This window comes from Silurus aristotelis (genome assembly GCF_946808225.1).
Source record: "Silurus aristotelis genome assembly, chromosome: 13".
Classification (NCBI taxonomy): domain Eukaryota; kingdom Metazoa; phylum Chordata; class Actinopteri; order Siluriformes; family Siluridae; genus Silurus; species Silurus aristotelis.
In genome coordinates, this window is record NC_139586.1 from 3,305,151 (window position 1) to 3,332,144 (window position 26,994).

The 26,994-nt window shown below is 40.8% G+C and overlaps 1 long non-coding RNA gene across 1 annotated transcript in view; it reads left to right on the plus strand.

Annotated features, from left to right (window-relative positions):
* The first annotated feature begins 14,118 nt into the window (after positions 1-14,118).
* The window catches only part of LOC310735477, a 59,879-nt gene continuing 47,003 nt past the window's right edge, over positions 14,119-26,994 (plus strand). Inside the window, exon 1 of the long non-coding RNA XR_014536315.1 lies at positions 14,119-14,176. This is a non-coding gene — a long non-coding RNA (uncharacterized lncRNA). The remainder of the gene's footprint in view (positions 14,177-26,994) is intronic.

The following is a 26,994-nucleotide window of genomic DNA, read 5'->3' on the forward strand; positions in this document are numbered from 1 at the left end:
GATTCGTGATGATAAAACACGTATTTCTATGTAGGTGGTATTCCTAAGAGCGTATGCTTTATTAAGAGGAAGTAAATCTTCCGTCTGACAGCTCTACAGTGGGGAGCTCCTAAAAATACGGTCGGTGCAGCCCCGACCAGAGGGGGCTGCCCGTGTGGTCTCACCTCAGTCGCTCTTAGTTAATACCTCAGCTGTACGGGCCACTTCAAATCCCGTCATTTAAAAAGGAGGAAATCCATCGCCCATGTTGGCCGTCAGTGAGTCAGTGTAACACTGAAAATATCTCTGCAATAGAGAAGCATAGTAATGGCTGGATGAGATCAAATCCTTGCTGTGCTTTCATTCAATTTCCACATTTTTTTTTCCTCCTGTGTGATATCTCCCACCTTTCCATGCTTACATAAAAAAAAAAAAAAAAAAAATCCAAAAGACTTTATATAGACCGAATGGGTCTCGAGATTTCTCGCTCATAAGTGCTGGTGGACCACAGTGTTTAAATTGGGGGCGGTCAGACACTCTGTCCGTTTGCCCCATTTCACAGACCACAAGCCGACGAAGGCGTTTGCTCAACATGTTTCCCTTAAGACCGGCCAACTCGGCTGTACCTCCCAAGCGTTTCAACGCAAGATGGCAATTTACGAGAGCAGTCGAGCTGATTAAAAATCAGACGTGCTCGAGAGCTTGTGAATATTGTAGGGACAAAAGTTTGTGGACACCTGACCATAAGATTTGTATGTACGTTTTGAACATCTCATTACACATCTAGTTGCGTTTTGCTGGTACAAAAACCTCCAAACTTCTGAGATGTTCCACAAAATTTTGGAATGTGGAGATTTGGACTAACCACCAGAATGTAGGTAAAACTAGGTGCAGATAAAGGTTGAGGAAACTGGGGGGTGCAGGCAGCGTTTCAATCCATCCCTATAGGGTGAAGGTCAGAGCTACTTGAGATCTTCCACATCTTCTAACCCATGTAATTTATATTTTCATAGAGCTGGCTTTGTGCTCAGGGGCACTGTTATTTTGGACCGCTTTTGGGTCTTTTAGTTCAAGTGAAGGGATAATTCCATGCATTCAGCGACTTGTGTGCCTCCAAGATCATGTGTCTTCCTTCATTGAAGACTATTTGAAATGTACATTTGATCATGTTATTATCTATAGCATTATCATGCTACATCGTGTACATGATCAACCCATTGATAATATTGATTAATCCACAATGTCAGTCATGTCAAATCTGTCCCATCTGAAAGCTTCCAGGTTCCTGTTCAGCACCATCTCCACAGCCCTGTCCTGACCAGCCTCCACTGGGTGCCAGTCGATGGATTGTCTATAAGGTCGTGATTATATTATTATGTTTGCTTCTTAAATCTCTACACAGCACGGCTTGGTGCTATATGTCCCGCCTCCTCTGCGTGCATTCCAGCTTAAAAGCTATAAGATCTTCAAACAAGCTGCTTAGAACTACTCCATGAACCTTATTTTTTTTGTAAGAATATGGAACAGTCTAAATTTAAATGAAAACTTTTCCATCATTATATACATTTCTGAATCCAGTTTACTTACGTTACTCTCCGTTCATTTATGAATATGTTTTCGTTCATCTTTGATAAAACTAAGAAATATTTTCATGTTGTACAGTTCAATGATGAGAACTAATTACAAGAATATAAAACCTGAATGGACTTGTTTTTTTCATGATGTGGAAGGCGAGAGGAAGAGCAGTGAGACATGATATGGAAAAGGAAAGGGATATGGTGTAAAGGTGGGGAGTGACATGGTGAGGAAAAGGACATGGATATAATTTGAAAGTGGAGAGGGATTTGATGTAGAAGGGGAGCTAGTGTTGGAATTGGAAAGAGGAGGAAAGGTAGAAGAGGAGAAAGGACATGGTGTGGAAACGGACATGGGCATAATTTGGAAGGGGAGCAGAGCATAGAGTTGGAAGTGAAGATTGAGGAAGGGACATGATGTGGAATGGGTGAGGGATATGATCCGGAAGAGGGGAGGTACATGGTCTGGAATGGAAGAGGTGCATGAATTGGAATGGGAGAGAGAGACATGGTGTGGAATGTGGCAGGGACTTAATGTGAACCGCGAGAAGGACATTATGGTGGTATCAAAAATGGCTAGTTTTGTAAGACGCCAACAGATGGCAGCACGAGGCTGCAAGCACAGTCACAGGGTGCACAGGGTTTCTCGCCAGAAACACCCACCCTACTTGCCAGATTTGACTCCTGCGAACTTCGCCCTCTTCTTAAAGATGAAAATCCAGCTCAAATGTTGCTGTTTTGACACCACTGCAGAGATCCAGCACGTCGGAAAAACAAACATCCAGAACATATTTAAGAAGTGGCAAAAACTGACAGGAACAGGGGACTATTTTGAAATTGAGTCTTCTTTTACAGTCTTCTTTCGGCTGCTCCCACTACCTGCACGTCTTCCCTCATCACATCCATAAACCTCCTATTTGACCCTCCTCTTATCCACCTTCCTGCCGGCTCTGTCCTCAGCGTTATACTCTGAAGGTAAAAGTGTGTAAACGTACAAAAATAAAGTACTTACTTGTAAACAGTGGCAGTCTGGAAACTTTCTGATACCACCTCATATGTGGAAAAGGAGAGAGGGGCATTATTTGGCAGGGGTGAGAGACACGGTGTGGAAGTGGAAAGCGACTGGATGTGGAAGCATAGAGGGAAATGATTTGGAAGTGGAAAGAGACAGTGTTGGAATTTGAGAGGGAAAGAATACGGAAAGGAAGTGAGACATGCTGTGGATTTGAGGACTTTCAAGTTTTTAGAAGTGTAGACTGACGATTTGAAAAGAAAGAGGGACATGATGAAAAAGGCGAGAAGGACACGATAGGTAAAGGAAGTGGGACACGATAGAGAGAGAGAGACAGGACATTTGAACATACTACCATGTCTGACCCAAATCTCTCACAGGTGTTCAGTGTGATTGAGATATGTTGATTTGACTGCGAAGGCCGTAGCATCTGATTTATCCTTTTCATACTCACCAAATCATCCAGAGACCTTGTGCCCTGTGGACGGGGACATTTTCATCCTGCACGAGAGCATGATGCATCCTAAGAAATAAGTGGCCTAATAATATAGAATACATTATAAAAATAACTTTAGCATTGAATTTGCAGTGACGTTTCTCTTTCAAGTTTTGCTTCGGTCTCGATAATGGCACTAAACCTCACCGTCGTTCCACTTGCACTCTCTGATGCTATTACATATTTAAATAGCCGTGAAAGTAAGTACATTTATTCGACCAACACATTCCTCAGAGATGATAGCAGCGCGCTGTGTGGATGCATTACGGCATCCGATTTTAAAAAGGCTATTTATTACTCTTCAAGAGGTGCTGACCTCCAATTCGCAATTTGCCCTTCCAGGTTTTATTTGCCATGCACGAGGCAGTCAATTAATGCATAAATACTTTAGCGTGCTTACAGTAAAAGAAAAGATGGATATTGATCGGCTCCATTATTACAGACACGCTCCCTTGACGCCGATGCAATGAAGCAGAATGAAGATGCTACACGCCATAACCGCAGACTAGAACCGTAAAGATCTTTTATTGCACCGCGATTGATATCTGTTTTAAACAAAGCAGGTCTGGAAGTTTCATTGGCGTTCCTTCTTTACTCACATTATAGGGTTTACTTCGTAAAAAAAATAAGGCATATTATTAACATTACTGTGATCGGAGAGACAGCAAGATGCGTTTCTGCTTTCCATCCAGGATTCCTACGATGCCCTGGATCCACTGTGACCTTAATAATAACCTTCACTCTTTTGGGAAGATGTTTCATTAGATTTGTGCTCAGCCACAAGGGCGTTAGGAAAAGTCAGGTACGCATGTAAGGCGAGGAACCCTGAAATTTATCACCAAAGATTGAAAAAGGGTTGAAGTCATAGCTTTATAGCAGGTCATACAAGATCTTCCACATCTTCTATCCCATGTAAAACATATTTTCATTGAGTTGTTCAATGAAGAGAGAATTCAAAGCTACCACAACATTCAAAGACGTGCTATACAATTGTGTGCCTCCATGTTTGTGGTTACAGAGAACCCCATATGGGTGGAAAAATGTCAGGGGTCTCGGTAGTTTTGTCCATATCATGTATGCATCTACAACGGTGCTGTTGTTCTCCTTAGATATGTTGAAATAGTTTGCCTCTTTTATCCTGTGTACAAATCAAATCAACTATTAGATCAAATCAAGATCGAATGTTGTGATAAATCTACCTATTATATCAAAATGCATGCTCAGGAAGAAGGAGCGTTGTATGTGTAGTCATCTTGACCCTCACAGCAGTATTGTGATGAAGCAGCAGAAAGGTGAGACTCATTTCAGCTCTGCTTAGACGTGCAGTCCTGCAGTGACCCAGCTAGACCTCGGTGGCTTAAAAAAAAAAAGTCAGTATTCTGCACTCAGACCAGGGTTATGCTTGACGCATGGACATGTACACGTGGGGGACGTGGGCAGCTGTGCAAGCAACATGGCTCACATACTTACCTGGGTGCCATTTTTAATCCATTTGGAAGTTTAGACGCTCTGTCCACTAGTGGGCAGGTCAGAGATAAACCATACCTGACCAGCACCTGAAAACCTTCTACTGAAGGTGAAGCTGTGATAGCGTCAGTGGCACCCATTGGAGATGATACAATAATTGGTCCCACTTCATCTCACCATCTAGAGACGTACCAGCGCCAACTGGATCCCACTTCATGTGGAGTTTGGACACTGAACCTCCTGGAGTGTTTAAAGGCTCTGGCATGGAGAAGCTGGTTTTGGATCTGTGATCCAAACAACAAATGTTGAGCTATTTTATGAGTTGCTTAGAAGCTCCTGGTTCTATAACCACAAATGACTGTAAAGGAATGTAGAAAGAACATTACTCATAATCACACACTCCAGTGCTCATGTTAGTTCTCATTCTCCAGTGTTCTGAATTGTTTAAAGACTATAATCACACTCTTGATGTCACTCGAATGAGGATGGGTTCCCCTTTTGAGTCTGGTTCCTCTCAAGGTTTCTTCATGTCATCTAAAGGAGTTTTTCCTTGCCACAGCTGTTTATTGGGGTAATAAATAAAATCTTGTACTTTGTTATTTAGAGAAGGACTTGAAGAGCAGCCAAATGTCCTACAAAATTAAAAAAACACCCAAACTCAACTGTGGGAGTACCACAAGAAGAACAACACCAACAACACCTGCGCTATTAACAATGACAACATAGACGAAAACAACAATCAACAACAAGAAAAACACCAGCAACAACTAAACCAAACAGCAGCAACATCAGTACCAAGTCAAACAAAAACATCAGCAGCAGCAACAGTAGTAACAACAAAACAAGAACGACTGCAACAACAATGACGGCAGAAACAAAAACAGCAGCAGCTGCAGCAACAACAGAAAGAAGTTGGGCTGTTTGAATGACGAAAGCTGAATTGGATTGTTCCATGGCACACTGTAGGACTGGTATAGGAACAGTGTTTTTGCAAAGTACTGTGAAACATTATTCTCAGAGGAATTTCATGTCAAAGCATCAGATTCCTTCATAACTCTGAAAGTATCAAAAGAGATGATTTGAACAAAACCAGGACACCTGGACACCAGCGCAACTTCATGAACATTAGAGCCAAGCTAACAACCCCTTCTTGTAAAACATATATGCCAAGTAATCCACGGTGGTCCACTACGGGACTATTTTCCTAACGTTTTTTTTTCCAACCACAACTTATGAGCTAACTTCATGTGACATGTTCTGGGGAAGAGCGTCCACAGCAATTAGAACTGAGCGGAAGCTACATTGCTCATAAAACTTCTAAACACTACATTTTTCCATGATTATGCAAAAATCGTAATTTAAGTTTCCTTGCATCAAATTACACTCTGAGACGTCTGCATGTGTGTGTGTGTGTGTGTGTGTGTGTGTGTGTGTGTGTGTGTGTGTGTGTATAGCCTTAGCTGGTACTGAAGCTCAACCCTTCACAATCTTTTTTCCAGACACAGCTTTATAAACTCCAGTCAGCTAATCCAATCAAATCCAAAATCTGGAACACTGTGCAACAGCATGTCAAAATAAACTGGAGAGTTATCAGGTCCTAAAACTCTTCATTATCGAGGAGAGCTGATAACTTCCTGTGGCATGAACAACATTGGCAAACCCAGATATGGGTGTGTCAACTATATGCAACTATGAGGCAACTTGGTGGGGCGACTTGGTGCGGCAATTGCTATTGGTAGTGAAGACAATATGTGATCCAACAACCAATGGGAGTGGCGATCATGGAGTGCATGTGATTCAACCAACAAGGAGAGTGATGACAGAATGTGATCCAACAACCAACAGGAGTAAAGACAGTAGAGTGAGCTTGAGTCAACAACCAACTGGAATAAAGACAGAAGAGGACAGGCGATCCAACAACCAATAGGAGTGAAGACAGTAGAGCCTACGTGATCCAACAACAAATGAGGTTGAAGACCATAGAGCACAGGTGATCCAACAATCAATGGGAGTAAAGACATTTGAGCGCAAGTAATCTGAGTACCAATGGGAGTAAAGAAAGTAGAGTGAAAATCATCCAACAACCAATGGAAACGAAGACAGTAGAGTGTATGTGATCCACCAACCAATTGGAGGGAAGACAATAGAGCATACATGATATGACAACTAATGGGGCTGAGGGAAGATGTGAAAGAAACAGAAGGTACAGATTGTCCCCGAGGTACGATGCTTCGGCTTACAATTTTTCAATCTTACAACGTCGATGGCTATATATGAAAATATTACGCAAATATTTACAAGTACAATTATTAATATTACAATTTTTGCGTTGCATTTTAATTTTCTTACGATACAATGGGATACTGCCAGGATGTACGCATCACCCACCTTGCCAGCAGTCAACAAAATTCAGCTGTCTCTGTGTTAAAGTGGGTTTTTTGTGTTTTTGATGTTTCAAAGCCCAAATTGAGCTCATATCTATCCCTTTTTTTGAAAGCGGCGTCACCAGACACTGAATTGCGTGCAGGCACCCCATACAAATATACTGTGAAATTTATACATTACGGTACCGCTTTGCTTTGCTAAACTATGTCCTGTTATTTGTTAATTTATAAACAAATTTTAGTCTTTAAGTCTCCCGGGTGGGCTAGGCCACGTCTTGACTTACGAATGTATCTGTATAAATCAATGCACGTAGTACTTTTAATTCGTCAACAACTTTGCGTCCACGTCTGCATCAGTGAACAACATCGACAATGAGGAAACGATGACGTGCGAGTGTCCGAGTCTTGAGACTTTCTTTATCATAACTTCTCAGGAAGTTTTTCCCTGAATTGAAATGAATTGTGTTTGAGGAAGCATTTGGCTGCTGTCCAGTGAGACGTATATAGAAATCTAGTGATGTATTTAAAAAGAAATATAAATATTATGATTATAATACAGTATAACGCATTTGCGAAAGTAGCAGTACCGACAATAATACCGTAGTCCAGATGTGTGTGTGTGTGTGTGTGTGTGTGTGTGTGTGTGCATATGCTTGGGCGTGTGTGTATGTGTTTGCACGTCTGTGTGTCTATGAATCCATTTGTCCCTTTCAGGGCCCCCAAAGCAATCAGTCCGTCAGTTGGGAATGGGCTAGCTAATTTCCCTCCCTCCTCTCGTCCCACCCCCTGTTCTCCTCCCAAGACGGATGCTTTGGGTAATAAGGATAATCAATAGACTTCCTCACTCTCTGCACTCCTCCCGCATTATTAGCCATTTGTCATTAACCATCAGCCTCTCTTATCCGACATCACTATCTTGTTTACATGGTGCTCCAGGCCTCCCCTGTGTCCGCACCAGTCAAGATTACCCAAGGGCCTCTCTGACACACACACACACACACACACACACACACACACACACACACACACACACACCCATTCAAACTATCCCTGAGGTGATGAATAGATACATCTACACACTGACAGCTTACACATGCACACTCCTGTTGTGATTTACTTCAAGAAAATTAATCAAGCGATGACAAGACAAACAAAGTGGAAGAGACACAGACACGGGAGCGAGAGAAAGAAAGAGAGACAGAGAGGGGACATAAATGAAGTAATCTTCCTTCCTTTGATTTCTCCAGAGGGAAGCGCAAATCACACGTAATCTCTTAATTAATTAATCGGCGACTGGAGACCCGATCATCTCGGCATCTGCATGCTTTCAGCACCATATTCCAGAACTAGCGTATATAACATCTCAGCAAGCAGTCTACATTCTGCCAATTAGTTTTTTCTTATAATGGTTGTATTTTCTGTCCGTCCATGTACATTGTTGATTGGTTCGTACCTCGTTCATTCTTAACGGAACAACAAAATGTGGATCACAATGCCTTGATTTCTTTTCTGATTTTTTAATACGGAAAGCAGGAAAAAAAGGCGGAAAACTGAATTATTGCTTGTGAGTTTTTCTTTTACTTATATTCTCTATTCGTTTCATCATAAAAATAAGCATTTCTGGAAGAAATGTCCACTCTGGAGTCATTTGCATGAATTATACATAATAATAATAATAATAATAATAATAATAATAATAATAAACATATTCAGGAATCGCAGACAATTCTAGTAGAACACCGTGGGGGGCAGGGAAGGGTGTGGTGGGGTTGCTCAGGGTTGTTCTGCAACGAGTGTTCGAGTTTTTTTGCCCTGCATTACAACATTGAAAGAAGAGGACATGTGTGGGACTCCCATTTCCTGTCACTCTTGTTGTTGTTTAAAAGCACATAGTGATCCATATGAACTTTTTGGAGCAAAACCAGAATGTTGAATGAAGCCACTGATGGATTACTTTACGACTTTTTGGACAATTATAGAGATATTTTACAACAAATAGGCACATTTAATATATTTTTCATAATGAGCAAAAAACTACATTCACTGTAATTTCCGGACTATAAGGCGCACCCATATATAAGCCGCACTCACTGAATTTTATAACTATTTTTATTTACAACATAAAAAAACTGCACCTGTCTATAAGCCGCAGGTGTCTACACTAATGTACTTTACACAGGCTTTAACGAAAGACACGTTACACACGGTGTAACGAGTGAAATATGTTGCGCTTCCTTTAGGAGCATAGCGGTATTTTGGGAATAGCATGCCACTGCATTTTTGTCGGTATTACTGCATGTGTTTAAGACGAGGAATATGTTCTTATTATTTTCTGATGCTCATTTCTAAATTTCTTTGAATAACGCTGTTGCCAAGAAAAATTAAAAAGCACGAGTTTTGGAAACCTGTCTGTGCGTATATGATTTCTGTTGTAACTGGAGTTAGCGAGCTCTCCCTTCACCCAGACTCGACGCGCTACAACGGCTTGTATCTAAACAGTAGCCGACCAAGAAAGTCATTGTTCGCTGTCTTCCTCATTCCTTTCACAACTATTTCTCTCGGGAGTTTATCTTTTGGCATCGTCGTGCGTTAAAAAAAAAAACGTTTTTTTCTCCCGAAGCCGTGCAGTTAAAAACAAAGCCGAGGTGCGTTTTTTCGTTTCCGTTCGGAAATTTCATTGGTCTAATGTTATGGGGTTCAGTTTTTTGGCTTGAAGTTTGTGAAACCGGGAAAAACCCAGGAAAAATCCATAAATTAGCCGATTTGTTGTTTAAGCTGCGGGGTTCAAAGCGTAGGAAAAAAGTAGCGGCTTACAGTCCGAAAAATACGGTAAACATAAATTAATGCAATGTACATGGAGTGGACATTGGGCTGATCCTCCTTTTGCTGCCATAACAGTTCTGCCCATGGAGCTTCAACATCATTAACTTTTCCAGCAATTTGAGCTACTGGAGCTCGTCTGTTGGATCGGACCTCACGAACCAGCCTTCGCTTCCTACGTGCTTCCCATGAGCCTCGGCCACGTGACCCCATGGGGCCCATGTCGCCGGTTCACCACTGTTCTTTCCTTGGAGCACTTTTGATAGATACTGACCACTGCAGACCAGAACAGCCTACAAGAGCTGCAGTTTTGGAGATGCTCTGACCCAGTCGTCTAGACCCATGGTCCCCAATCCCAGGGTCAATTTCTGTAAAAATATTGTCCCGGTCCATGGCGCAAAAAAGGTTGGGGGTCGCTGGTCTAGACATCGCAATTTGGCCCTCGTCAGACTCCTCAAATCCTTACGCTTGCCCATTGTTTCTGCTTCTAACACGTCAACTTTGAGGACAAAATGTTCACTTGTTGCCTAATAATATACCCACTAACAGGTGCACGATGAAGAAATAATCAGTGTACTTTTTACTAATCAGTGTTTTGTTGGAAGAATCTAGAAGAATAAGGATAAGTATTGGGACACCTGACTTTGTAATTATATGAAACATTATATATTGATAAGAAACTACACACAGACATGGAGAGAGAGAAAGAGAAAAAGAAAAAGAGAGAGAGAGAGAGAGAGAGAGAGAGAGAGAGAGAGAGAGAGAGAAAGAAAGAAAGAAAGAGAGCAAATACATCACCGGGGGCTCGGAGCGAAGGCAGTAAGTTATCTACACTTGAACACTTAATTTAAATGACAGGTAGGTTAACAGGTACACGCCCTCTTTGATTGGCTTGTCTTTGATTTGCCTCCCAGTCTAGTCCAGAGGGAGCCGGAGTCTCAACCAGGGGCCAACGGTCACTAGCCAGTGCTGTTTGCCTGCAGTGATACAGCTCTAAATGATATGGCCTCTTTTGATGGCTGGCTCATTTATCACCCACTTTGCTTTGAGTTAATAAGAGATAAGGATTGAAGGCTGGTCTGCACATCAGGACAGCTCTAATCGGATCGTCATCCTCGTAGCAGAGATTCAGGCTGGGGCACAGTTCATGCAAGTATTGGCACATTCGCGTGACGTTGGAAAAATGCGGTCAGTGATTACTGGCCGTAATGGATTTCTCAGCAAGGTGATACGCAATGCATGAAATGAATTTGGTATATAGATTATAAATATAGCATATACTATATGGATGAAAGTTTGAAGAAATTCTACATCCTGTTATAATGATCTTCACTCTTCTGGGAAGATGCGCCACTAGATTTTGCTTAGGGAGATTTCAGCTCATTCAATCTCAAGGGCATTAGTAAAGTCAGGTATTGATGTAGGAGGAGGTACAAAGGCCTGGGGTGCAATCAGTATTCTAATTCGTCCCAATAGGGTTGAGGTCAGAGCTCAAAATTGGGGCCACTCAAGATCTTCCCCATCTTCTGCTTTGTGCACAGGGGCATTGTCACTGTTTACTTTTAAGAACCTCATATGGCTGGAAATCTATCGGTCTGTCTGTCTGTCTGTCTGTCTGTCTGTCTGTCTGTCTGTCTGTCTGTCTGTCTGTCTATGACCTTAATGAATAAAAAGACTCTGTACGTCTCCTTCAGCATTTTAAGGGCAGTAACAATAAAAGCTCTTTAAAACTGGGGTTATTTACAAAAAAAGGTTTCTCTTTGAAAGATTCCCTTGATGAAAATGTGGAATATAAATAAAGCAAGGTCCTTTTGGAAGGAGGAAAAAAAATAATAAAACTTCCTTCCTGGAGGTGTCATCCAGGGGGGAAAAGCTCACTCCAAGCCACTCTTAAATTCCCAAAGACCGTTCTGTCATCAAACTCCCAACTGCTTACTTCAAACAGGCAACGGCCAGACTTCTTTTCTCCCGCCATGACCGGTGCCCCCCCTTTTTCCTTTTCATCTGCAGACAGGGACCAGAGTCAACAGTCCGAGCACTCACTCTGCAGGAGCAGGCATAACACGCTAATAAGATCAGGAAATAAGATCAGTGGATTCGGAGTCGCTGATTGATGATGAGCAACAGTGTAGAATTTGCAGCGCGGCGATACGGCGGAGTTGAGGCCACCGTTTTAATTGCTACTTCGCGGAAAGGCGTTTTGTGTAAATGTTTTTCTGGTTCTGGCGGCCGCGCGAATGCTTAGCGTCGTCTCGCCGGCCGATTCCTCGCCACTGTTCGACCTCTGAATTGCTCATTTGGGATAGATTTTAAATCATTTCTGGATAGCTGCTTTGCGACAATGTAAATTGTAAAAAAAATTCATAAATAAAATTAATTCTACAATCTTCAAATTGAATTGAAAAGTCTTCTAAGTACTCGTCTCACATCCTGATGTTTTTTTTATGCTTATTATATATTTAGGGTAACAATACATAAGTATATATAAGTCTCATAACCCAATTAAACTACTAGACATGGTACAGGATTAATTTTTTTAAGCCTGTGTCAAAAGTCTTTGTACATCAACCAAAACGTCTCCGGAAATTTCTTCTCTCTTATATCTTTCTATATCTTGCAGAATGACTATAAAGAGGACATCCACGGACATACACTCAGGATGCAAAACTCGATTGATCGTAGTCCCCCCTGTGCATGCAGAGTTTTTGTGACACCCTGTATTCTGTAGGAAACATTTATTTGGCTTTGAATAAATATAATTATATTTGTCTAGTGATTGACACGCTACAATCCGTCACGCTCCCTGAGACCTCAAAACTCTGGGCTTCTAGTAGTTCCTAGAATAGCAAAGTCCACTAAAGGCGGTAGAGCATTTTCACATTTAGCTCCTAAACTCTGGAATAGTCTTCCTGACAGTGTTCGGGGTTCAGATACACTCTCCCAGTTTAAGTGTAGATTAAAAACATATCTTTTTAGCAAAGCCTACACATAACACACATCACGCACATCACATCACAACCTTGTGCTCCAGAACATCTGATCACATGCACATTATCAACTTGTGCTGTTAATATCATGAACAGCAGCTACGCTAATTCCTCTCCACTGCTTCTCTTTCTCTCCCCATCCCGAGGCTTCCTGAGGTTTGGCCAGCTCCAGTCACGTCCCACCTCGTGAAGATTATGGACCTATGGATGATCATGGAGAAGTAGATGCCGAGTGTTTAAAGGCCCTGGCATGGAGAAGCTGATGCTGGATCTATGATGATCACAAATTGTTCTGTATTGTTGAAAGATTTATGACCAAACTTTTGATGTCACCCATATGAGGATGGGTTCCCCTTTGAGTCTGGTTCCTCTCAAGGTTTCTTCCTCATATCATCTAAGGGAGTTTTTCCTTGCCACTGTCGCCACGGCTGCTCATCAGGGACAAACGCACACCATTCACCTTAACTGTTGTTTTCTGTAAAGCTGCTTTGAGACAATGTCTGTTGTGAAAAGCGCTATACAAATAAACTTGACTTGACTTGACTTGACTTGATTGACAGATTTGCACCCTGCTTCCTTAGGTCATTTCCTGTTTTGGTAAAAACCATAAACAATAATAATTAAATTAATGAATTAATTTCCCCCTGAAACGTGTGCTCACTACGTTCTCGGTGCTCCTCCTGACAAAATAACAACCATCAATTCTGCACAATGCGTGTTAAAGTCCACTTAGAATAAACGGCAAGAGATTAAATGGATGCAACCCGTTTTAATGGCGTGCTTTCTACTCGGCTCTGGCCGATCATCCCCGTAGTGCTCCTGGAAGCCGATTCTGATTTATCTGGCTGCTTTTTCAGCACATCTGCCGGGCTACTTCTGCTTTAGGGTCAAGGCGATGGCTTTGTGTGGCTATAACGGTCAGGCAGTCAGTGGCACACACACCCCAGTAGATTAATGGCCCTTCACTGGAGGTCCTGCTACTGCCTGCCCTTTACCTTTATCATCCCACCTCGCACACTCTGCACACGCTGCTCCCAGAGCTCGTCTCGTCTCGACTCGGCTCAGAGCCCCGCTCGCACCTTATCCTCCTTCATCCACCTACTTTATGATTCTCATGGTTAGTGATGAAGTCTGCAACACAATGCTTGATACCATTCATTCAGTTTTGATCAAACAAAACACATATTAGAACTTGCTAAATAATGAGATGGACAAAAGTATTGGGACAACTGACTTTTTTCAGCCAATATGTGGTTCTTCCCCAATTTGCTCCCACAACGTTGGAGCCACGAACCTGTATAGAACGCCTCTATATGCGTAAATTTTTTTTTTAAACTTTACTGCGACCCGGGTTCGATTCCCGGTCAGGGAACCATCCCCAGCCACTCTTAGTGCCGGTCCCAAGCCCGGATAAATTGGGGAGGGTTGCGTTAGGAAGGGCATCCAGCGTAAAACATGTGCCAAATCAAACGTGCGGAGGATCCGCTGTGGCGACCCCTAACGGGAGAAGCCGAAAAGAAAGTACTAACGCCCTTGTGGGTGAATGAGCACAAATCTCCATAAACACATCTTTCCAGAAGAGTGCAGGATGCTATAACAGGGAATGGAGACTAAAATGTGGACTGGGATGTTCAGATGTCAAATCTTATGGTCGGATGTCCACAAACTTTGGTCCATATAAGGAACAGACTTTATCTACTGTAGTCACATGGACCTGTATGGAGTTATAGTTCATTTAATCAAAACTTTAACGCTGATCGAAATGTCACCGTGTGTCGTGACGCGTTCACAAGGCAGTTATAAATATCGCTATGAAGATTCTTAGGCAATTTTGCATAATATCACATTGTAATGTTTATTACCAAACACACATTTTGAACACATTCTGAGGTTAAATAATTTTTTCTTATAGTTCATTTTACATTAAAAAAACACTCTTGAAATTGCGCCCAAATTAGTTTGTTCTGAATGTGGAATTACAAGCAATGATTAGGCAAAACTGAGCAGTCCATTATCTCGACTATTTAAGATGCATGTAAAGACTTAAAAATATAAAAAAAAGACCCCAAAGAAAGTTTCCCGCCATAACAATGCTTCATCTGCATCCATCATTGTATTACATTGCCAGTTATTAAAGCAACACAATACCTCATAGTGTTTATAAGCCTCATTTCAGACACAATGCAGCCATCTTTTTTGTCTCAGTTGTTTTTGCGCATTTCCTCCTTTTTTTTTTTTTAAACCATATAATCCCTAAATCCAGACCTCATAAGGGCTACAGCGCACTGGCAAACAGTGACAACAGAGATTTTATAGTTTCCTGGCTAAAAGCGTTTTAAAGAGCGACGTATTGTCTTTGCCGGGCCAAATGTGAGTGGAAACAAGAGGGAATTGGAGTGAAGAGAAGCAGGGGGAAAAAAAAAAACGGTTCGTGAGAAACCGAGGTAAATAATAGGCAGGAAATGAAGATCAAAGCCCCCGAGCTGGTCCGTTTGTTTCTCACCCACCTCCCTCATCCAAACTCTTAAAAAACACGCCAAGCAAAAGCGCCTTCTGAGGCCCCGGGCCTGGAGGAAGTGTTGAAAATTGTGACGTTCCCATCCTCAGGGTGTCACTACAGGGAGGAAAAGTGGTGCACTGGGGTTGTGTTTTCCAGGAAAAAGGCTGTATGGCGACGAGTTCAGAGGCAGGGTTGCGTAACCGATCAAAGATGGCGTGCTCGGGGGCAGGTTTTCCAGCCGCGGTTGAGAAAGAGGTCGCGATGGATGTGAGGGAAGATATGCTTGGTGTAATCTTTATGGAACTTTGATCTTCATTCAAAGAGATATTTAAAAGGAAATACAAATAATGTGACAAGTGAGTGAAGATAATCAACGAATCACACACTGCATTATAGAGACAAATGTTTGTGGATATATGATCGTGTGTTTTTTTTTTAAAACTTCCATTCCCCATTTGCTCTTACAATAACCTCCAGTCTTCAGAGAAGTTGTTCCACTAGATTTGGTTGAAGATTTGTGCTCATTCAGGAGGGTGAGGAGGTCTGGGATGCACTCTGATTCATCTCAGAGGTGTTCAACATGATTGAGTTTAGAGATCTATAGCAGGCCACTCAAGATCTTCCAACCCATGGAAGGGAAAATGACATCCTGTATAATTGTGTGCAACAAGTGGAAAAGTCAGGCGTCCCAATACTTTTGTGCATATGATATATTTATAGGTTGTTCAAAATGTAGTTTTTTTCATCGGTGAAAGTTTGTATCAATTACAGGTTTTGTGTCTGTGGGCTTTTGTACTTAGTTCAGATTTCCTTATATCAGTGCCAGAATCACAGAAAGCACTGAAGACTTTGAAAGTGTAGCTAATTAAAAATGCTCGGACTGGATGTGGGCAGAAGGCGATGATGTGTCGAGCGATGTCCCCGGTGTGCTTACATAGCGATAGTCTTAATCTTTTTATCTCGTTTTTTTTTTTTTTTTTTTGTGGGTCTCTTACAGCAGCCCAATGTGAGTAATAGCTGTTTGATTTAACCATTATGTCTGTTTCAGAGAGGGGGGAGAAAAAAAAAAGGAAAAAAAAAAAAGAAGAAGCTTGTTCATTGCTGCGTTTGGCACTCCCCATTAGCTTTCATTCATCGATGAAATAATGGCTGGAATGGTGAAATTTTTACATGCTTGAGTAGGCTTTCCTGCTCATTAAATCTCGCTCTCGCTTTCTCAGTAGGGAAGAAGAAAATGTTTGCCCCTTCTGCCTATTACACTGCACTTCACAAGAGAAACAGGAGCTCGCGTTGGAAAATGTTCCCTGAGGCATCTGCTTCTGTTTGATTGCCTTTTAAAAACAAAGCAAATGGGATTAAGAGTGATTTAATGCTTTTGGAAATGAAGCGCGATCACGTGATTGAAGGAGACAGATTCATTTCTAATAATGATTTCGGACACCGGAAAACATGCACGTGAAAAGGCTGTATCATTTAGTTAAAGAAATATAAATATTTTACATAAACGCAATATATACACATGAAAATATATATTCTAGGGCTGTCAATCAATTAAAATATTTGATCGCAATTTAATCACAAAATTTTTCATATTCTAATCAGCATGGGCATGGGAGAATATGGTTGTTTTATGCAAATTTATGTTTATTATTAGTGAAACAAAGTGAAATTTTTTTTTTTAATGATGTAAATTGTCAGGATTTTGCTGTGTTTCCACACGGACGGTTTTAATTGCCGGATGTGGGCACCGCAGCGCATTTTGGTGCTTGATTAGAGTCTTGGCGCATCAGTAAAATGAATGTTCGGTGATTAAAAAGGATTTTTCGGTGAAGGTATTTTAAAAATGGTTTATATCTGAGTAAAAAAAAGGGCGTCACGAATAATTGTGGGTTTAGTTGAAGGATTTCATTTTGCCTAATATATTTATTTATATTTTGAATGAAAATAGTCAAACAGAAATTTGCGCTGCATTTATCATGTTAATGTAATTAGTGCTGTTAAAATTTATTTGCGTTTATATATATAAACACACACACACACACACACACACACACACACACACACACACACACTATACATATATATTTATGGCACATATATAGAAATTAATTAAAAATTATACACACAAAAAAATATAATAATAATAATAATAATAAATATACAATTAATTTTATTAGATTTTTATTTTACACAAACATAAGAAATACTGATTCTAAGTGTGGACTAGTTTGACTAGTAGAATTAGTTCATTTACTGTGATTTCATTTTCGTTTGCGACACAAAATTGGATTTGCAGTAAAACCCGCCTTAATAAAACAATCAAATCAAAACAAAACATAAAACACCCCATTTTATTAAATGAATGCAGCAATTTCTATTTACGGGTCCCTTTTGAATGCTGTGGTATTTACTACACAACCTTTTTTGTACAGGTAATAGTTTGGATTGTGACCTTTGCCTCATAGATGTGATTAATCCTATCAAAAGTTTTCTCATGTTAAATAGCAATTTTATTATTATTGTAATTGTTATAAAAAAATAGCTATAATTACGATGAAATCTTATAGAATACCCTTCAAAAAAGATACAGTATCAGTATGAGAGACCTGCTTCAGTAAACATATTGTATGCATCTCAGAGGTTACGGAAGCAGCGTACAGGACAACCTTGCACATGCTCAGATTGTCACGAAACCACGAAGATCTAAGCAGATACGAACGAATGAGAAACGCAGTACGCACTGTGTTGATTTTGAGTGTGCTAATGCAAACACTTTCCCTCAGTTTAATAATGATTATTTACTACATCCAGAGAACTCGGCTCTTAGATGGAGTCTATGACAACATCCTGCTACAAAAAAAAAAAAAAGAGAGAGAAAGAGAGAAAGGGGGTAAAAAAGAGTGAGAGAGGAACAGCCGGTCAGTAGACTTCCTCTGATGAAAGACACAGTCGCACCTGTAAATCTATGGGCTCTGGGTGCAGCTGCAGGGACTTCAACAGCTTAGCATCAGGGGACACTAAACTACCCCAAACACACACACGCACATACACGCATACACACATGCGCACATACAGGACAATGATGGAGGTGGATGTACAGGAAAAGAACAGTAAATGGTATCGGAAACACACCCACACAGTCCCACTGGAGTTGTGTGTGTGTGTGTGTGTGTGTGTGTGTGTGTGTGTGTGTGTGTGTGTGTGTGAAAGTCGTTTTGAAAATAGTATTAAATTAAATTCAGAAAATGATATTAAACGGGCACCAGTACTTTAAGTTTCTTGCTGTGACATTTACCTCAACCCACAACACACAGATGCCGTCTTGACGGGGATCAACCCCCCCCAAAAAAAATAAAAATAATAATAAGTCAACAAGCTGGTTTTGTGTACAGGGGCATTGTGATACTAGAACAGGTTTTGATCTTGTAGTTCGAGTGCAGGGAAAATTTTATGTTTCAAAGAAATTGTATAAAATTGGTGGCATCAGTTGATCCACATATGAACCACATATGGCTGGAATAGTTAGTCGTCCCAATACTTTTGTCCACAGAGTGCATTTTAATAGAATAGAGAAACCACAATTTGTGGCAGTTTTGGCAGGTTTCCAGAGAGGCTACACGGGTACGCTACGACTGCATTTCGGTGTCAGTCTGCAAATATGCTCATGTAACACACACGCTGCCCTCTGGGATGTCAACAAATGCTGCTATGAAGGCGGTACTGTAGTGCCACATGCCTCACATAGCATACTTTACATACCCACATTCTTGCTGGATTTCAAAAAAATATCTATTGATTGGAAATATCTTTACTCGATTATGGAAAACCTTTGGAAAATGCGTGGAACTGTGTGGAATTAAACCTAACAATTTTTTTGTACTCGTCTACCAAATACTATACAGAAATCATTGTGAGCTTAGAAGGAAATAAATCCGTCGAAAATACTCGTGAAAAGAAAAAAAAAAAGGTCCTGTTCGATCAAAAAAAATACGTGAGTCCCGTCTTACAAGCGTCAGGCTGGTTTCAACCCGTAACACTACACCCCAAACTCGGGCACATGACAATGTCAGGTGGTGCAGGCCCCCGAGCTCGGCTCTCCAAACAGGTCATAGGAGTCTATTGTTATTTTGGAGAGAGCATGTGTTTATCTTGGAGTGGCTCCGGTTTCTTGCCTCGTGCCCGACTTGTCTATTACGCTGAGCTGCATGATGGATGGATAAATGGATAGACGGATGGATGGATGGATGGCTGGCTGGCTCGCTGGCTGGTTGGGTGGGTGACCCCCATACCACCCCACCTACAATACACCTCCACCACCACTCCCCCCTGCTGTGTGCATTCCCCAGGACCTTATTTATATTCACTCCAAAGAGCAAAGGTGCTCTTTTTTATCCACCAGCATACTTTCTCAATACAACACACATTTTGTTTGGACAAAAGTACTGGGACAGCTGACCTTTCCTGTGGCCAAACTGTTACCACAAACTTAAAGGCACGAAATTGTATCAAATGTCTTTGGATGCTAAAATGTCCCATCTGAAAAGCCAACAAAGTTTTGTTCATATAGTGTTGAGAAGCCACCAGAGGAAAAAGGATGAGGAACGAAGGGCAAAATATTTGGCAACATCAATCTCTGTTTTATGATAGAACAAGAATGCAGTAAGGTATCTAAACAAACAACTGTAAATAAATATGGCCACACTGAAGAAGCTGAAGAACTTCTCTTGTAAATGACATTGTAAAAATCAAGGACAAGAGACTCTCTCTTTCTCCTCTTTCTCAATTCCATTCACTGAGCATGCAGACGTATGCATTAAAAAAAATTATTCCTTCCATCCCTATTAAGACAATTTTCCGTGACACTAATCCTTAATGTTAACAAACAGTTCGGGCAATGATCAGTGTTTAACATTTAGTTCATGAAAAATTGGCATTGAGAGAGAAAAACAAACAACAACAAAAAAAAAAATATTCCCCGGAGTCCAGTGAGCTCACCTTGTGCTCGGCCATGATTACCCAGCTTTCACCTGAGCGCCTCGCACGCCTCTCCATTCTCCACCCCGCCCTCGCAGCGCATGCGCGATGCTCGCGAGGGCTCGTGCCTCGCTCGCCCGAGGAAGTGTTAATTGGCCTCGCGAGTTAGCCGAGCTGTCAGGGTAAAGGTTCTATCCTTGACGTATCAGCACATTTGGCCACTGGTGAGGGATCGCTTTTCAAGTCAGACATGCGCTGTGCGTATTCTATATCTCATTAAAAGCGGAGAGTGGCAATTAAAACGAGGAAAGAGGGGGCTTCGTCCTCCCGGATTAGAGGCTCAAAGCGATTCTGCTAAAAGGTAATTAATAGTTTTGGCATGAGCGTGTTTCCATGAGAAGTTCTCCACCCGACAGAAAACAAGTGTTTGGAGCTCTTGGACACATGACTGTGAACTATTGTATATGATGTCTTGACATTTTCCCATCGCTTGAACTAGGAGACCCAGACCTGTTTCAGCATGACAATGCACCTGTACACAATGTGAGCTCCATGAAAATATGGTTTCTATGGTTGGAATCAATCTTGAGTGGCCTGCTACACTTCGACTTTAACCCTGTTGAACACCAGGTCTCGCAATCTGCATTGGTGACTGACTTTCCAACACCCTTGTGGGTGAATGAGCACAAATCTCAAAAAGCACACACCAAAATTTAGTGGAACATCTAGTGGATTATCAGGGCAAATGGAGAATAAATGCAGAATGGGATGTTCGAAAACCACATGGTGTCGATTGTGGTGGGTTGATTATCCACTGAGACGCATCGCTTGGTCTTACAACTGCATTCGAGGTGAATAAAGTCATAAGAAACAAATGATGTAAGGAAACAAACAATGGTTTACTGGCCAAAACCCCACCAACAAATATGCATTTGTATTTAAAATGCTGCTAGAGTGAAAAAAAAAAAAAAAAAAAAAAAAGGGACATGACTTTGGTCTTAGGCAGGAACTGAATATAGGCTGAAAATTGACACTGGACATGAAGCCAAGTCAGGGGATGAAACAAAACTTGAGCCTGAGGCAAGGCGAGGAAGAAAGCAGCATTTGAGAGGCAAGGAACAGAGGCAGAATCCGAAATCAGCGATTACCACTGGGAGTGCAGATGAATCTCCAAGAGCAAGACAAAGAAATATTACAATATGGCGCTGAATGTGACTTGATAAAAAGGTAACAACAAATATTGATGAATGAATGAATCCTGTCTTTAAAGGAAGATTTGGGACCCGAGACCGGACTGTATTAGTATTCATACCCGAGACGTCTGAGGTACATCGGAACTGCACGTCCGACACGAGCTCGAATGTTTCTGGCCAAAGGTGATGCGCCTGGGATGAAAAATCAGAGCCTGTCCGAGGCCATGGATGTGAAATAAAAATAATAAAACTGAGATCCTCTCTACAGGTGAGGGGAGAGACCTTGCCCCTGGTGGAGGAGCATAATTATCCAGGGATCTTATTTATATGTGATGGAAGAAGAGAGCATGAGAAAAAAATGCATCCGATCGGAGGCAGAGTGGTAAATAAATGAAAAGAGGAAAGAAAAAAAAAAAAAGACTTTGAATGATTGAGGAGAATAAAATCGTGCACTCAGGAGTACATTTGCAGTTTCCGGTGCAGAAAAGAATCTCAAAGTTCACTGCATTAAGTGAAGCTGAATGTGTGTGCAGGCGGATAAAATGTGCAGTGGCCTTTTATGCATGAAGCACAGAATACATTCAGAATATTGTGAACATTTTTAGAATTCTGTCATGCTGTCTATGAGATATGATTCATATCTAGACAATATATATATAAATATATACATGACAAAATGATCTGGCAGAGAATTACTACTCTAATATACACCATGCAAAAAAATTACAAGAGGCACCTTTAGACCTCGATTTAAACACGTGCACGACTTAAAAAAAGGTGGCGGCCATTCAGTAAGTCTCAATAAGGCCAATACAATGGGGGTGAAAACTTTTGAGCGGGATGATCGGTGTCAAATGCTTTTATTTGGTCTTCTGTTGTATCTTTTAAAGGACAATACAAAATAATAATAATAATAATAATAATAATAATAATAAAAAATTCAGGCCATCATTTACATCAAAAACGTGCAAAAGTTTACATCCCTCTTCTTGTCATATGACCCATTTCTTTTTGTTTTTTGCACTGGTACAATTGAGACCTGTGTGTCACCGTCATACAATACATACAATTTACTTACACACACACAATAAAGACAGCGTACTGACATTAGACCACCATCTGAACAGTCACACCAGTAGTCCCACAGGATTCCAGTGGAACTGATTGTTGGAGCTACAACAGACTTTTAATCACATGGTATTCGTGAGCTCTGAGCGCCTCCCTCAACACGTGTGTGTGTACACTATAGTACATAAAGTGCACACTTCCTCACGTATTATACCTTTGTTACAAGTTGTCTGGAAATGAGAAGATCAGTTCTATTCACTGAGCTCTGTGTTTTAACCAACGTGGGTAAACCATCTCTGGCTTCAGGCTCGTCACCAGACCTCTACTGCCATCTACAGGACAACTGGAATAACAAAACTAAGATATTTCAGTCTCTGGGATTAAACCAAATAAACAATCAAAAAATGAAAATAATAATTCCTATAAGTAATACAACTGATCTTTGCTATTGGCTTTTCTTCTTGTTCTTGAGAATTTCTTTCCGATTTGTCAGCGCAAAATGTCAACATGGAGGAACTTTTAGCGAAGAGTTTGAGGAAGTCTTCAAAAGAGAAGAATAACCAATAACAAAACATCATGTTACTCTACACACAGAAACCCAATGCTGTCTGGACTAAAAGGATCTGCTTTGGAGCTCTGAACTCAAACCTATTAAACACCTTTGGGATCAATGTGAACGCTGACTGGACCCCAGGCCTCCTCATGACGTTATTAACACCCTTTGGTCTGAATGAGCACAAATCTCCACAAGTGCACTCCCAAATCTGGTGGAACATCTTCCCAGAAGAGTGGAGGCAAATTGGGACAAATTGTGGAATGCGATGCTCAGAAAGCACATACCAAACCCGGTGTCTGCAAACATTTTTATAAATATAGTGTATTTATCATCATCATCATCATCATCATTATTATATATTTCCTGTGTGTGATGTTTAATGTAACCTGAACAAATGTCCTCAAAAGGATAGTAATGCTGGAAAGATTTTTCATCCATTTTTGTTTACAAAGAGAGAGAGAGAGAGAGAGAGAGAGAGAGAGAGAGAGAGAGAGAGAGAGAGAAAGGTGGAAAGAGTGAGAGAAAGTGGAGAGTGAGAGAGGCATAGGGAGATAGTAGGAGAAGGAGGAAGAGACAGAGAGAGAGACAAAAGGGGCACAAAAGAGAGAAAAGGAAACTTAGAATTGGACAGAGTAAAAGAGAGAACATCTACAGTACAGTACAGTACGTACTACTGTCTCTTACTATATAGCTGTGAATAAATGCGTAATAACATGAAAGATGCATTATAATAATCACTATTATAATTATTATGCATGTGAAGTATCTCAGTTGATTTTGGTGGAAAAAAAAAAAATCACCGCCCAAAGGCTGTGCTGGAGCATGTAATACTGGTGAACTGCCACTAGATGGAAGCACATATCTAATTTCACAGCAGCTCGATATCCAACCCACAGTCTGAACTGATCAACGCAGAAACGCATCAGTTTCATTATTCGGATGAATAACAAATCGAGTTGATTTCTGCCAAGTGATCAAATTTTTATAACCTTCAGAACATCTGCATTTCTCAGGCCCTTTTTTTTTTTGCTGCCTTCACAAACTATATGGACAAAGTTTGTGGACACCTGACCATAACACAATGTTCCTTTTGAACATAACAATCCACTTTTTGATACCGTTTGTTGTTAAAATAACCTCCACTGTTCTGGAAAGATGTTCCACAAGGTTTTGGAGTGTGCTTGTGGAGTTTTTTGCCTAATAAACTACAAAGTCAGGAACTGATGTGGGAGTGAGTGAGGAGGCCTGTGGTGCATTGTTGTAAAATGTGATTAAAACAGAACTGCTGCTTATTTGATGTTTTTTGTTTGTCACACCATTTTGTACAAACCCGTGAAATGTTTGTGTCTGGGGAAAAAAAAAAAAGTGGCCCGACTAGACTAGTAGCAGCATTAACATCATGGTTAAAGTCACACGGGTCATAGAGACGACTTCATTCTGATGCTCTTCAGATACATCCTGCTGCTGCCATGTGATGGACTGACTGGATAATCGTATGAATAAAAAAAAAAAAAAAAAAAAAAAAAAAAAAAAACGGCTGGTGAATTTATGTCTAGTTGTACCTGATAAAATATCCAGCTAAAATTGACTTCATTGGGAAAAACCCTAATGCTGAGAAATTCGTCCTTTTTTTGTGTGAAATGGATGTACAGTAAGATTCAAATCCAGTGCCAGGAGTGTAACTTTAGAACAACACGCCCTCACACTTATGTCTTTTTTTTTTGCGGTGTAGTGTTTCACATCCACACATTACACTGGTGCCAGCGAGTAACCACAGCCATCGCATCCAAGAACACCAAGACATACTTTCTAAAAATACTGCTCGCTTGTGGCTTTTGCAATTTTTTCTTTTCTTTTTCTGTGGAAAACAGTAGAAATAAACAAACTGCGATTCCTAATTAAAGCTGCTTCTTTAAAGCGAACAAAACAGAACACATCAGATTTTTTTATGGTAAAAATTTTTTTTAAATAAAAAATATAATGACTAATATAAGTAATGACACAAGTACTGTATTCTAAAAGTGAGTGAGAGGAGTTTTGCATGTTTTTTTCTTATGTCCATGTGAGTTTCTGTTGGGTTTTTCTACACTAGATGGACACTAGATGGACAAACGTTTGTGGACATCTGGTCATAAGACTCATATGGGTTTTCATACCTCCCATTTCACATTTAGTATCCACTTCTTGTTATAAGAACCTACAAACTTCTGGGAGGATGTTCCCCTAGATTTTGATTCCACTAAATTAAACCATATACACTATAGACAAAAGCCTGACGTTTCCAGCCATATGAGGTTCTTAACCAAAATGTCTTTGGATGCACCAGCAGGAAACGTAGAAGTCTTCGACCCTACTGAACACCTTCGAGATGAATCGGAATGCCGACTGCATCCTTACAACCAGAATTTTTTTAATGTCCTTACGAGCACAAATCTATGTTCAAAAAGCACATTGTCTGGTGTTTACAAATATTTTTCCTTTAAACAAAATCTATTGATCGATCGGCAATAAAATTGGCATCGATTTCATTACAGTTCATTTTTTGTCTTTTTTCAGTTGCTATCTTGTACAGCCGTCCATACCACTGTTATAGTTACACACCTTTTCTTTATTCTGATGATGTGAACATTAGCTGAAGCTCTTGACCAGCAGCTGCATGATTTTTTAATTTTTTTTGCATTGCTGAGACATGATTGGCTGATTGGATAACTGCATGAGAGGAGCAGATGAGTGTGGCTTAACTCCTGGTCAACTCACCAATCTTTCAGCTCTGTGTAGAGATGAAGAGCAGAGAAACAAAAAAGCACTGACATTACATTCATTACACAGGGAACAGATTTGAATAGTTTACCTCTCAACTCTTGAAGAAATCTATATATATATATATTATTGGAACTAAAATCAAACTGCGTGTATGCAGACCTTTTTTGGGGGATCTACTAATCGAAAAAATTTTACATTTTATTTATGATCAAAGGAACGAAATGACTAAAAAAAAAAATGCACCAGGATTAAAGAACCGAGTTACTAAAATGGTCCGATCTTTCTATCACGAGTTAATGGACACTGCTGCCGTTACGGCGTTTGGATTGAACAGTAATCCGGTGTTAATTAATCCAGAGGATTGACTGGCATTCCCCGGCTCTGCACTCCCACCCGAACACTGATACGATAAAGCCAGTTCAGCTGCTCCACCAACTTGGATTACCGTTTCGTGAACGAACGGCAACGAACCGTAATCTGGGTTTAGCCTACAAACTGCAGGGGCGTTTTCTCTGACTCGTGTAAAATGTAGCGGATAAATGATGATGCCACTGAACCTCCTCTGGTCCCTCAGGTTAACCTAAAATAAGAACTAAAAAGTCCCAACAGGGAAATCCTCTGGGCTGCAATCAAAACACTCACGCCTGTGTATTTTTTCCAATGTAGAACGTTTAAAAGTGAAATAAATAATGAACGCAATGGTTCATCGTGTGTAGTAGTTGATAGAAAGCAATGAAAATGCTGAACATAACTGTCCAGTACACTCCGAGGTCAAGCAAAGCGAACAACAAGCCCATCTGTGGTATGGTGATGAAAAATTTAACCAATAAACCGAAAGAAAGGGGTCATAAATATCCTTTATTCTCATGTCCCCCCAAGTATAATTAGAGATTCAGTCAAATTCTCCATTATTCAGATATAAAAGCAATACTATGTGTGAGTTGGTGAAAGATTTCATCATCCTCAGGTTGTGGGATGAGGACGACTGGGACACAGTTGCATTCATTGTTCAGTGAGCTTTCCCTCACAGTCCAACCCACCGACAGCAATGAATGTTGATTGTGACCTTTGATTGGAGTTGTTTCTTTTTCTTCTTTTAAGCCCCAAGGACTCGAGTACTGTTTAGAGGATGAAGGCGACGTCCCAGGACAGCGTCTCGATGATTAATCCCATCTTGAGTAGCGTTGTCAGGGTTTGGCCATGGGGTACAGTCAACGGTCG